The sequence below is a fragment of the Ovis canadensis genome, chromosome 12, assembly GCF_042477335.2.
Source record: "Ovis canadensis isolate MfBH-ARS-UI-01 breed Bighorn chromosome 12, ARS-UI_OviCan_v2, whole genome shotgun sequence".
NCBI classification, from domain to species: Eukaryota; Metazoa; Chordata; class Mammalia; order Artiodactyla; family Bovidae; genus Ovis; species Ovis canadensis.
In genome coordinates, this window is record NC_091256.1 from 60,823,883 (window position 1) to 60,835,962 (window position 12,080).

Consider the following 12,080-nt stretch of genomic DNA (forward strand, 5'->3'; position numbering starts at 1 on the left):
CTTTTTTATAGCTTCCATCTCTTTGCTGAAATTTCTTATCTGTTCATGAATATTATCCACCTATTCCATTAGATCCTTTAACATATTAATCATAATTATTCTGAAGTCTTCTTCTGATCATGCCAGTATCTGAGCTATCTCTGAGTCTAGTTTTGTTGATTAATTTATCTCATGGCAGTGGACTGCTTTTCAGTCCCTGTGTGTATGTGTGTGTCTCTGTGTGTCACACATTTTTACTGAATGCTGAACATCTAAAGAAAGAGCAGAGACTGGAGTAAACAGTACTTGTACCCAGCAATAAGCACACCTGTTCTGCCAGTCTGTGTGAGTGGTTGAATCCATCTAGTCAGGAGTCAGCTGATTTGGGGTTTTGTTTTCACCCTGTCACCCTCGGTGCCCTGCAGACTTCACCTTTCTCCAGCTGTGAGTGATGACTATCTGTGCTTAGAGAAGGAACCTCTGGGCCCACTTCGCTCCTGCTCCAGCCTCAGCAATCAGCAGTCCCTAGATGTGTGTGACGCAGAGGGGTTCTCTCCAAGCCTCTGTCCCTCCACAGGTGGGAGGTTGCCCTTGCTCTTTAGTGCTTGGCTTATGCTGGCAGCGGGTTGGGGGAGCTCTGGTGTCCTGGCCCAGGCTCAGTCTTGGAGCGGAGCTGTCACAGCATCCCCGCCCTGATCCCCATGTCCATGAGGCTTTGCCATATCCCTGAGTCCCCTCCCCCTTACCTAGTAGCAGCAGACCTCAGCTAAGATCCTGGGCCCACAGGGCTCTCCTCTGCCTCTTCCATGAGCAGAGGATTTTTACATCAGACTCTCCTCCAGACCAGCAGATTTTCACCTGGTCCCTGGGGGGTGAAAAGGTTTACTGCCCTTCCCCCAGTGGCGTAAAGTTCTTGCTTCCCACAAGAGGAGAGTCCAGGCAAGCATGAGACACCAAGTGCAGGCCCCACAGCAGAAGCAGATAATCTCCTACATGCCTGTGCTGCTGAGGGGAACTCTCTCTGGCCTTCTGAGAACTGCCCCAATCTTTCTTATCAACACCTAGTAAGGGTCCATGGAAATAGCTGGTGAACAAGTGCAAAATCCCCATGTGTTGAAGCTTCAGCTGTTCCACACTGGCTAACTCACACTTGGCCTTCAAGAATTCACTAAGGGGCTTCCATGGTGGACCGGTGGTAGAGAATCTGCCTGCCAATGCAAGAGATACAGGTTCAATCCCTGATCCAGGAAGATCCCACATGCCACAGAGCAACTAAGCTCATGTGCCACAACTATTGAGCCTGTACTCTAGAGCCTGGGAAATGCAACTACCGAGCCCACGTGCCACAGCTACCGAAGCCTAGAGCCAGTGCTCGGCAACAAGAGAAGCCACTGCAATGAGAAGCTAGTGCACCTCAACAAAGAGTAGCTCCCACTCCCTACAAGTAGAGAAAGCCCATGCGCAGCAACAAAGACCCAGCACAGCCAAAAATAAATAGTTTTAAAAAGAACATTTCAGACCTTTAAAAAAAAGAATTCATTAAAACGTTAGCTGATTTCTTCTTACTTTGTCACTTGTATGGTGACCATCTCTTACTCCTCCTGGGGACTATCAAAGCAATAACAGCCCCATCTCTGCCGGGTGGGGCTTGTCACTCTGTTTTCTGGGTCCTCTTCTGACCTCAGGTCCTAGAGGGTCTCCAGAAAAGTATTGATTTCTGTAGACTATCTGGATTTTTCCTGTTGTTACAAAGGGAATGATGTTCTACTGTGGCATTTGATGTCATACGCAGAAAGCTAAACTAATATACCTTAACTCTTATGTGCATATTTGACTTACTCAGTTAGTCAATATCTTCACGTTTCTCCCAAACAACACAAGCATTTAGAATAGCTTTACTCTTCTTGTCCTCCACCCTGATCACATATTGTTGTGGATAAGTCCATGGTTTCCACCTCATTTTTTATTTACTGCACACAGGCAACATTCTCTAATACCGTCAGTTTAGTTTAGATTTTCCATGTCCTTACTGGTTTCTTTGCTCATCACTCTTCCTACTTCCCCAGCAGCCCTTATGAAGTAGTTTTCCTTCTTTCTGAAGTACATGCTTCAGAGCATGTGGAGCCTCCTGCTCACAGTGTGTCCACAGACTGTGTCACCTGGGGAGTTGTTAGAAATTCAGAAACTCAGGGCCCACCCTAGGCCTACTCAATGAGGACCTGCACCTAATCCCCAGGGTATCCTCTGCACTTAAATTTGGGGAGTGCTGATTAGGATGTCGTTTGCTGAACTTGCTTGATAATCAGAGGAACCTGGGGCAGTTGTCTGCCCAGGAACCTCTGGCCCCATCTCAGTCTGCTTGTTGTTGTTCAGTCACTAAGTTATGTCCAACTCTTTGTGACCCCATGGGCTGCAGCACACCAGGCCTCCCTGTCCTTCACCATCTTCCGGAGCTTGCTCAAACCCATGTCCATTGAGTCAGGGATGCCATCCAACCATCTTGTCCTCTTGCCTTCTCGTCATCCCTGTTTCCTCTTGCCTTCACTCTTTCCCAGCATCAGGATTTTTTTCCCAACAAGTGGGCTGTTCACATCAGGTGGCCAGAGTATTGGAGCTTCAGCTTTAGCATCAGTCCTTCCAATGAATATTCGGGACTGATTTCCTTTAAGAGTTTAAGACTGGTTTTATCTCCTTGTAGTCCAACGGACTCTCAAGAGTCTTCTCCATCACCATTATTCAAAAGCATCAATTCTTTGGCACTCAGCCTTCTTTATGGTCCAACTCTCATGTCCATACATAACTATTCGAAAAACCATTAGCTTTGACTAGATAGACTTTGTCGGCAAAACAGTGTCTCTGTTTTTAATACACTGTCTAGTTTTCTTATAGCTTTCCTTCTAAAGAGCAAGCATCTTTTAATTTCATGGCTGTAGTCACTGTCCACAGTGATTTTGGAGCCCAAGAAAATAAAATCTGCCACTGTTTCCACTTTTTCCCCTTCTATTTGCCATGAAGTAATGGGATGGGTTGCCATTATCTTAGTTTTTTCAATGCTGAGTTTTAAGCCAGCTTTTTCACTTCCTCTTTCACCTTCATCAAGAGAAAGATGAACTAAAGAGAACTAAAGTTCTCTTTAGTTCTTCTTCATGTTCTCCCATTAGGGTGGTATCATCTGCATATGTAAGGTTGTTGATATTTCTCCCAACAATCTTGATTCCAGCTTGTGATTCACCCAGCCCTGCATTTTGTATGATGTACTCTGCATTGAAGATATATAAGTAGGGTGACAATATACTGCCTTGTCATATTCTTTTCTCAATTTTGAACCACTCAATTGTTCCATGTCTAGTCCTAACTGTTACTGCTTGGGCCACCATGACAAAATACCATAGTTGGGGTGACTTCAACAACAGAAATCCATTTCCCCAAGTTCTGGAGTCTAAGAGTCCAAGGTTGGGGTACTGGCCAATTCAATTCCTGGTGAGGACACTTCGTGGCTTGTGGACAAACACCTTCTCACTATGCCCTCATGTGGCAGAGAGGGTCAGTTCTGGGGTGTCTTCCTCTTCATATGAGATACCGGCCCCGCAGGATCAGGACCCCACCATATGCCTCATTTAACCTTCATCACCTCCTGACTGCTATCACCAGATGCAGTCACATTGGGGGTTAAGGCTTTAACACATTAATAGGGAGTGGGGAGGGGGAGATAAACATTTAGTCCATAACAGGCCTCCATCTGGGCAAAACCAAGAAATGTTATAAGGTAAGACCTCTGAAACTGTACTATATATAACCAGCATGTTAGGCCTTTCTTGTGATCAAGCAGGTTTGGGAAGCACAGCTTTGAAATACTCTTTTCAATTGCAAACCTTGGTTTTATTTATTTGAAAATCACTTTACTTGGTACTCATCCTTCAGTAATGATTTAACCGGTTTAAATATCTGGACTTAGTTATAGACTCACTATCCTGAATGTTTACCTTTACTGTCTCTGACTTCCGCTGCCGCTGTTATGAGTTGTCCTTCTTGTCAGATGAACTTTTTCCCCACTGAACTGTTTTCCCCTTGGTATCCTGCATTTTTACCACGAGGCGCCTAACTATGGGCCCTTTTTATTTATTCTATTTTGGGTCTGTTGTGATTCTTGAATCTGAACATTAATAACATTGATTAATTTTGGAAACTTGTTGCTACTGTCTTTTTAATATTGTGGCTTCACAGGTGGCACTAGAGGTAAACAACCCGCCTGCCAATGCAAGAGACATACGAGACGTGTTCGATTCCTGAGTAGGGAGGATCCCTTGGAGAAGGCCATGGCAACCCACTTCAGCATTCTTGCCTGGAGAATTCCGTGGACAGAGGAGCCTGGTGGGCCACAGTCCATGGGCTTACAAAGAGTCAGATGTGACTGAAATGACTTGGCACAAGTGCACACACATGCTCCCATTTAATCATTTTTCTCCTTCTTAAATTCTGATTATGTATGTACTCAATTTTTCTCACTCTACCTTCTATATATCTTTTAGAGGAAAAATTTCCATCTCTTTGATTTTGCCCCACATTGTGGGGAAACCCTTTAGAACTACATTCAAATTCACTAAATCTCTCTTCAGTTCTGTTGTATCTTCCACTTGACCCATCCATTTTGGATTTTTTAAAATTCAATTTCAACAATTACATTTTTTATTTCTATAATTTCCAAGAGATTTTTTTCCAAATTGATTTTTTTCTTTTTTAAAAAAAATATTTCAAACATACTTGAGTTATTTCTACATCAGCTAGCTACTGCTGCCTAACAAATTGCCCCCATACTCAGGGGCTTAAGACAACAATTATTTATCACAACACGCATTCATCAGTGGGCTGGGGGCAGTTCACCTAATGTGGGTCAGGCTCAGCTGGGGCAGCTCTGTACAATGAACTTCATCCTCCTATGAGGACAAGCAAGCATATCCTTCTCCATGGAGAAATTCATGGAGACAAGTAGGAGCACACTTAGGGCCTAGCCTCACAACTGGAACACATCGTTACCAAAGCTACAGAGGCAAACCAGCACTGAAGAGAGGGAGGACATGTTTTCTTCCTCCTCAGGAGTAACAACTACTAAGGCATAGTGGCAGAGAGATGTCAAGGTCTGGGGCCCGTGATGCCAGCCTCCACACGTTCTAGATCAGATAATCCCAAAATATGAATCCTTGGGGTTCTAGTCCTGCTGTTAGCTGTTTCTCACTCATAGAAGCTGGTCTTTTCATAAACCTAAGCACATATTCAAATTGGCTTTGTCTATGAGAATCCTTTGTTACTTGAGCTAAGTTTTCCTCCAGAGAATATGTGTGTTTATCTCCATCAGGCACCTGGAGACACTACCAGCCTAAAATTAATTTCTCAGCTTGAGGTTTCCTTGACCACAGGATCATGTAGACTCATGCTCCATACCTGCATGACAATCAGCCCGGGATTATACATTCTCCAGGGAGGACAGTTGTTTTCCATCCAATAAAGTTCTTCTTTGCCCTCTTTTGTTAGATATAGAGACAGAAACAGGAAGAGCAGAGAGACAGAAAGAGATAACAAACTATTCACATCAAGGCCAACCTTTAGGAGAACAGATCATTCAAAGGAAAAGTTAGTTATTTTTTAATGTAGAAAGTCTGTATGAAAATAATTATTCAAGCATATATAAAAAAGAACAAAAAATGGACACATGTCAATCTGGTATAAGGAAGGGTACTTCTTTCTGGAATCAACGGGGAAATATCCCTTTTGAGGGTCTGTTTGCTTGTGTCCATTGATCCTATTTTAGATTTAGAGGAAGACTTCAATCCTCTTCAGCTTTTGTGTCAAACCCTTGCCGATTTGCTTTTTTTCTTGCTCAGAAGAACAAATTTTGAATGAAAATATAGAGTCTGGATGGCCAAACTTGCCCACTCACTAGTGACTGGCCATGGGTGCATGACTTCACACGCCGGCTGGTTTTCTCATCAGGAAAGTGGAGGTGGTGACACAAATGAGGCCATGTAAGCACTGCAGATGGTGACTGCAGCCATGAAATTAAAAGACACTTACTCCTTGGAAGAAAAGTTATGACCAACAGAGACATTACTTTGCCGACTAAGGTCCATCTAGTCAAGGCTATGGTTTTCTCAGTGGTCATGTATGGATGTGAGAGTTGGACTGTGAAGAAGGCTGAGCACCGAAGAATTGATGTTTTTGAACTGTGGTATTGGAGAAGACTCTTGAGCATCCCTTGGACTGCAAGGAGATCCAACCAGTCCATTCTGAAGGAGATCAGCCCTGGGATTTCTTTGGAAGGAATGATGCTAAAGCTGAAGCTCCAGTACTTTGGCCACCTCATGTGAAGAGCTGACTCATGGGAAAAGACTCTGATGCTGGGAGGGATTGGGGGCAGGAGGAGAAGGGGACGACAGAGGATGAGATGGCTGGATGGCATCACGGACTCGATGGACGTGAGTCTGAGTGAACTCCGGGAGTTGGTGATGGACAAGGAGGCGTGGCGTGCTGCGATTCATGGGGTCGCAAAGAGTCGGACACGGCTGAGCGGCTGAACTGAACTGAACTGAAGTTAAAGGTGATGTGCTCAAACACAGTGGTCTTGCCTTATTACATTTCAAAAATGTTTGTCAATATCCCACTGCATCCTCAGGCAATTCTTGAGCCGTAGCATCAAATGAACTCACTCAAGGAATGTTCCCCACTCAGAAAGTTACAGCAGCCTGTGCTGGGAATGCAGTGGAGGAAGTGAGAGGGGGACGCAGCATGGAGAAGAAGTGAACTTACCTCCACAGTGCTCGTCATGGGTTCTGGTTTTGTCTGACTAGACAGGCAGCAGGTCAGACAGATGCACTGTTTGGGTCCCCATGATGCTTCAGTCACCCCATTTACTCTATGCTTTCCTTTCTGGTCACAGTCATTCCTTCCCACATTCCCATTCCTTCCTGTGGTTACCTGTTCTTCCTGTGGGAATCCTTTCTTAAGTATTGGGTAGGCCAAAAAGTTCATTTGTGAGATGCTACAGAATGCCCAAATAAACTTTTTGGCCAACCCAATGTTTGTTGTAGTGAGTGCATCTGTAATGGAGACAAATCCTTTCCATTTTTACCTGTGATATCTTTATTTCATTTTCACTTGTTAACTAAATTTTTGCTGAATATAGAATTCTAAGTTGATAGCTTGTTTTCTTCATGCATCCATTCAAGGGTTCATTCCATCATCTCCTGACCAACATTATTTGTGATGAGAAGCCAGCCATTAATCTTATTGTCATTGTCATTTAGTTGCTAAGTTGTGTCCAACTCTTTGGGACCCTAGGGACTATAGCCCGCCAGGCTCTTCCATTCATGGGATTTCCCAGACAAGAATACTGGAGCAGGTTGCCATTTCCTTCTCCTGGGAATCTACCCAACCCAGGGACTGAACCCATATCTCCTGCATTGGCAGGCAGAGTCTTTACCAGTGAGCCACCAGGGAAGCCCCCCTCTTTTTGTAGCTCCCCTGAATTGAAGTCTTTTTCTCCTCTGACTGCTTTTACAAATGTCTCTCTCTCTCTGTAGTTCTTAGGAATTTGATGTTAATGCTGCTACATGCAGTTTCTTTGTATTTGTCCTACTTGAGATATATTGCAGTTTTGGGATCTGTAGGCTAATGTCTTTCATTTTATCTATAAACATTTGTATATGTATCTGTCTGTGTATGTAAGCTAAACATAAATTTATTTTGATGTCCCTACCTCTAATCCATGACCACATGGATCATTCTGCCCCCTCTCCTTGTTTATCTGTAACTCCTCTTACAGCATTGATGCACCTGACCTTCTGTTATTTACTTGCCTCCTTATTCGATTCCCACATACTCATATCATGGTTTCAGAATTGTTAGTGTGTATTCCCACGGGGGAGAACTTTATCAGCCAGAGCGCAGTGCTACACACAGCTCTTTTGCCTTCAGTCTTGTGGAATCTACTCATTACCAAGGTGAGTGAGCTCAGCATGTTGTGCGTCCACCCCTTTCAGTTAGGTCACTGCACACACTGTGATATATTTAAATTCTCATGCTGCACTTCATCCTGGGGTCTCCTGACCTTCTAAATGGTCTTTTTAAAATTTATATGCATCAGTGTTTATGCTCTCTGGTATAAAGTTCTGTGGTTTTTTGCAAGTGTTTAATATGTCATATCCACCATTACAGTATTAGAAAGAATAGTTTCACTGCCCTAAATTTCCCTGTGCTTCACCTCTCCTGCATCCACCAGCACCACCTCTACTTCATACCTTCCACCAAATCCCTGGCAATCATTGTTTACTTTCGCTATAGCTTTGTTTTCCTGGAATATCATATAATTGGAATCAATGTATGTAGCTTTTTCAATCTGGCTTCTTTCACTTAGCAATATACAACTTAAGATTCATTCACATCTTTTTGTGACTTGACAGCTTTTTCCTTTTTATTGCTGAATGATAATTCCATTCAATAAATGTAATGCAGTTTATTCATTATCCTATTGAAGGACATCAGGGTTGCTTCTAGTTTTTTTGAAGTTATAGGTAAAGCTGCTGTAGATATTCACATTTAGGTTTTTGCATAGACATAAGTTTTGAAGTCAGTTGTGTAGCCACCTAGGAGTGGAGTTGCTGGTCATGTTGTAAGACTGGTTTTATAAGAAACTGGCAAACTATCTTCTAAGACAACAGTTCCAACTGTAGCATTTTTCATCCCCACCAGCAATGAGTGAGAGTTCCCAGTGCTCTCTAGCCTTACTAGCAGTTGATATCATCAGTTGCTTATTTTGCCCATTCAAATAGGTCTGTTATGCTACCTCACTGTTGTTTTAATGTACATTCCCTAATGAAAAATGATGCTAAGCATCTTTCCATATGTTTACTTTTCAACTGCATATTTTCTTTGGTTAGGTGTCTTCATATCTTTAATGTTCTCTTACTTTTGAGTTTTAAAAGTTCTTTGTAACTTTTGGATACCAGTGTTTCATCAAATACGTGTTTGCAAATATTTTCTCTCAGTTTGTGGCTTATATTTTCATTCTTAGCAAGACTTTCACAGAGCAAAATTTTTCACTTTAATTCTCAAGTCTCAGTTTAACTCTTTTTTAAGTCTCACTTGTCAAGTATTTTCTTTCCTGGATCATGCTATTTGTGTCCTATTTTAAAGGTCACCAAACCAAGGTCTTGTAGATTTTCTCCTGTCTACTTCAAGAAATGTTAAAACTGTGTGTATTATATTTATCTCTATAGTTCATTTTGAGTTAATTTTTGTGTAAGGTATAAGGCCTGTGTCTAATTTTTTGGTTTGTTTTTGTATTTGAATGTCCAGTTGTTCATTTTGAAACATTTATTGAATGGCTATACTTTCTCCATTGAATTGCCTTTGTGCCTCTGTCAAATGTCAGTTGACTATATTTGTGTGGGTTCATTTCTGGATCCTCTATTTTGTTGCATTGATCTTTATACCAGAGAGTGTATACTATGCAGGGTTTTTTCCAGTGATTTGGCTCTTCACATCAGGCGGCCAAAGTATTGGAGCTTCAGCTTCAGCATCAGTCCTTCCAATGAACATTCAGGTTGGATTTCCTTTAGGATTGACTGGTTTGATCTCCTTGCAGTCCAAGGGACTCCCAAGAGTCTTCTCCAACACCACAGTTCAAAAGCATCAATTCTTCAGTGCTCAGCTTTCTTTATAGTCCAAATCTCACATCCATGCATGACTACTGGAAAAACCATAGCTTTGATTATATGAACCTTTGTCAGCAAAGAAATGTCTCTGCTTTTTAATACACTGTCTAGATTTGTCATAGCTTTTCTTCCAAGGAGCAAGCATCTTTTAATTTCATGGCTGCAGTCACCATCTGCAGTGATTTTGGAGCCCAAGAAAATAAAATGTGTCACTGTTTCCAATTTTTCCCCATCTATTTGCCATGAAGTGGTGGGACTGGATGCCATGATCTTCGATTTTTCAATGTTGAGTTTTAAGCCAGCTTTTCACTCTCCTCTTTCACCCTCATCCAGAGGCTCTTTATTCCTCTTCACTTTCTGCCATTAGAGTGATATCATCTGCATATCTGAGGTTGTTGATATTTCTCCCAGCAATGTTTATTCCAGCTTGTGATTCATCCAGCCTGGCATTTTGCATGATGTACTCTGCATAGAAGTTAAATAAGTTAAATAACTTTTATCTGTTATATAACTGATATCTGTTCACCAACAAATCCACTTTGGGCTTTTATTTATTTTCTTGGTTATGGGTCACATTTGCCTGCTTCCTCATGGGGGAGGATTTCTCCCAGCTTTCCTGCCCTGGCCCTGCCTTCATCTGCATCACTGCAGTGCATCAGGGGAGGCCCCATAGAAAGAAAGAGAGCCTTGTATGACGGGGGCTCCTTGGAACCCAGTATCCCTCCCACCAGCCCAAGGGCAGGTGCAGTGCAGGCATGCATGCTTAGCCACTCAGTCGTGTCCAGCTCTCTGGGACCCCATGGGCTGTAGCCCAGGCTCCTCTCTCCATGAGATTTTTCAGGCAAGAATACTGGAGTGGGTTGCCATTTCCTTCTCCCTAAGATCTTCCTGACCCAGGGATCAAAACTGCATCTCTTGTGTTTCCTGCTTTGCAGGTGGATTCTTTACCCAGCAGGTGCAAAGGGCTTGTTACAAATCCTTCCACTCTGTAGGAGGCATGCTCCTCCTCCTGCCCCTCCCCCTCCCCCTCCTCCTGCCCCAGGCACAGGTCAAACAGCCACAGGTCCCTCTGGTCCTGGGAGGCAGGCCTTGGCTGTTTGTGGAATTCATTTGGGTTTCTTTATGTCTTCAGCTCTGCTGCTTTCTAAAATTCTCATGTCACTTCTCCAGCTTGCTGTCCTTATTCATGTGGGAGCCACAGTCTGTGCCCTAATCAGAAGCAAAGGCCTCTTCCTCCCTGTCCTCCCTGCCACCCCAAACTCACCGCTGTCTCTTTGGCCAGAGCACAGATAGATAGCTAGTCCACTCTTCCACAAAGGCATGGCCATTGTCTGGAAGCCTTGTGGGTTTTTGTAACCGGCACATACCCATGGGGCAGACAGGTGTTGCACCCACTCAGCACTGCGTTTCTGTTTCCGATCTGTGCGACTGTCCTCCTTATCTCCAAAGCTCAGATTTGCTTTTACAGTTTACCTCAGTCTACGTATCACTTTTCTCCTGTTTCCACTGAACCAGGGGTCCCTAAGGGCAGGGCCTGTGTGGGCCTTAGATCTGATTCTCCAGGGTCCAGCACCAGGGCTGGTTGATAATATTAACACAAGTGGGACTCACAGACGAAGAAACAGATGGCAGGGAAATTCCTCTCCCCACCCCTATCCCAGACCACAGCCCCCAGGGGACACCAGCATGTCCAGGGCTTCCTGCACCCCCCCAGTTGTAGTGCTCACAGCCTTGACCTGGACAAGGCCCTCCGTGTGTCTGCCTGGTGGCGAAGGTGGCCAGGGCTGGTGGGCACTCTCACTGGACCTGATCAACCCCCTCCTGCCGCTGACCCATCCTTCTCACAACCCCTTCAGGCCGATGCTGACCAAGCAGTGGCCCCTCCCACGCAGTAGACAAATGATGGAGGGCAGCTTTGTGCTCTCAGCTGCCAGGAAAAGTGGCGGGGCTGGAGCTGAGGGTGTGGAGAATGGGTCGGGAGGTTACCCCCGCCAGAGGACATCCTTTCACCCTCAAGGAGTGCATTGTCCCTGCCTTAGCAGACCCCAGAAGCTGCCTACCCTGACCTGGGTGAGGCCCATGATCCCCCGGTCAAGGAGGATGTCAGAAGGTACTTCGTTAGGGGAAGAGGTCCTGCCTCAGGACCCCTATGGGTCCAGCAGTGGGAGGGGGGCCAGGCAGGTGGGCCCGGAGAGAGACTGGCAAGCCAGGGAAGCCCCGCCCCCTCCACTCAGATTTGAGTTTTGCTGGGGCCCCTGTCTTGGTTGACTGGTGACCTGCCCCCATTACAGGGGGCAGGGGCCACCACCCCATGCACGATTCGGCCCCCCATTGCCGCAAGAGAATGCCCGTGCTGCCCCAGACAGGCCTTACCACCCCAGAGCTGAGTGCTGT